The sequence below is a fragment of the Propithecus coquereli genome, unplaced genomic scaffold, assembly GCF_000956105.1.
Source record: "Propithecus coquereli isolate 6110/MARCELLA unplaced genomic scaffold, Pcoq_1.0 Scaffold31, whole genome shotgun sequence".
In the NCBI taxonomy this organism is placed as follows: domain Eukaryota; kingdom Metazoa; phylum Chordata; class Mammalia; order Primates; family Indriidae; genus Propithecus; species Propithecus coquereli.
In genome coordinates this window covers 1,135,362-1,137,867 of record NW_012148730.1, presented here as the reverse complement: position 1 = coordinate 1,137,867, position 2,506 = coordinate 1,135,362, and positions in this window count along the sequence as shown.

The following is a 2,506-nucleotide window of genomic DNA, read 5'->3' as shown; positions in this document are numbered from 1 at the left end:
GTGGGCCACTATACCAGGCCTTGAACAAGGGACTTGAATAGACATTTTGCAAAGAAGATATACAAATGGCCAACAAGCACATGAAAAGATGTTCAACATCATTAGTCATGAGGGAAATGAAAATCAAAATCACAATGAGATACTACTTCACACGCACTAGGATGGTTATAATTTTTAAAAAGTCAGAAAATTAAGAAGCGTGAGCAAGGATGTACAGAAATTGGAACCCTCTTACATTGCTGGTGGGAATGTAAAGTAATGCAGCTGCTTTGGAAAACAGTTTGGCAGCTCCTCAAAAGCTAAATATAGAGTTAACAAATGGGCCGGGTGCAGGGGCTCACACCTGTAATCCTAGCACTCTGGGAGCCTGAGGCAGGAGGATCACTTAAGGTCAGGAGTTCGAGAATAGCCTAAGGAAGAGTGAGACCCAGTCTCTACTAAAAAGAGAAAAAAAATAGCTGGGCAACTAAAAAGAGAAACAAAAAATTGGCTGGGTGAGGTGGTGAGCGCCTGCAGTCCCAGCTACTCGGAAGGCTGAGGCAGGAGGATCACTTGAACCCAGGAGTTTCAGGTTGCTGTGAGCTAGGCTGATACCATGGTACTCTAGCCCAGGCAACAGAGTGAGACTCTGTCTCAAAAAAAAAGAGTTAACAAGTGACTCCACAATTCCACTCCTAGGTATATACCCAAGAGAAATGGTTCACATAAAACCTTGTAAATGAATGTTCATACCAGCATTATTCGTAGTAGCCAAAATATGGAAACAACCCTATTCATCAACTGATGAATAGATAAACACAATGTTGTAGTATACCCATACAATGGAATATTACTCTGCCGTAACAAGGAGTTAAGTACTGATACTTGCTACAACATGGATCGGCCTTGAAAACATTATGCTATGTGAAAGGAGCCAGACACAAAGAGTCACATGTTGTGTGATTCCACTCATATGAAATGTCCACATGAGACAAATTCATTGAGAGAATATTAGTGATTACCACTGGCTGATGGAAGAAAGGAATGGGTAGTGACTTCTTAATGGGCATGGTGTTTCCTTTTCTTGCAAAAATATTCTGGAACAAGGTAGCGATGATGGTTACACAATATTTGGAATGGACTAAATGCCACTAAATTGTACACTTTAAAATGGTGAATTTCATTATGTGAATTTTATCCCAATAAAAAATAAATAAAAATAAAAGGCTAAAAAACAAAATCAGTGTCTTTTCTTGGACCAATCAGAGAACTCAGGTCTTAGAGCAAACCACCACCCTGAGATCTAGAGAGACTGGTGCTCCCAGAGAGATACTGGACCTGAAATTTTTTTTACCTGGAGTAGAAATTGCAGGACACCATAAGTGGGAAGAAACATCAAAACTAGAAAACTTAATGAATTGTTGGAAGTGAATTGTGAGCTAGTACAGGATTAAGAAGTTTCTGCAGGTCACAGTCATAGGAGTTCTCCACATTTTGCAGGCTTTTGCTCCAGGAACCCCACCAGCCTCTCACAGGGAGCACTGGGGTAAATTCACAGAATGTTCATTTCCTCCCCCTCCACTCCACACTGTGAACTAGCAAGGGGGGGTGAAGAGAAACCATTGTATAATATGCCCAGGCCCTTCTCACTTAATCTCAGGAAGGATATTGCCAGGGAACAGCAGTGAAATCCCATACCAAACAGAAAAAGAGAACTCCATCTCTCCCCACTCCTCGCCCCACTCCAGTCTCCCTGTCTCACCTAAGGAAAAAAGAAAAGAAGGGAGAGGGAGAAACAAAGAGAGAAAATCTCTAACTACAGGGTAGAGGGCTCAAAAGACATAGACTTGGAATATTTCAGCCAAGGAAAGAATGACAGGGCAGCAAGGCGGGGGGGCTTGCTCAACTGCTGAAAGAGACAGAAACACTTATGAAGGCTATACCCTAGAGACCCAGGCCTACCATGAACTCCATGGGTGTGGTAGTTAATTTTATTTGTCAACTTGACTGGGCCATGGGATGCCCAGATATTTGATCAGATATTATTCTGGTGTTCTTAGGAGGTTTTTTTTTTAATGAGATTAACATTTAAATCAACCCTGTAATATTCTGAAATAAAAAAAGTAAAAATAAATAAACATTTAAATCAATAGACGGAGTAAAGCAGGTTCCCCTTCCTGATGTGGACGAGCCTTATCCAATCAGTTGAAGGCCTGAATAAAACAAAAAAGCCTGACCTTACCCCAAGTAAGAGAGAATTTCTCCTGCCTGCCTAAATGCCTTTGTACTAGGACATTGGCTTTTTCCTACCTTTGGACCAAAAGAAACATTGGCTTTTCCTGGGTCTCCAGCCTGCCAGCCTTCAGACTAAAAGTATACTACCAGTTCTTCCAGTTCTCAGGCCTCTGGACTCACACTGGAAATAAATCATTGGCTCTCCTGGGTCTCCAGCTTGCCTACTCACCCTGCAGATCCTGGGATTTGTCAGTTTCCATAAACCACATGAGCCAATTCTTTATATAAATCT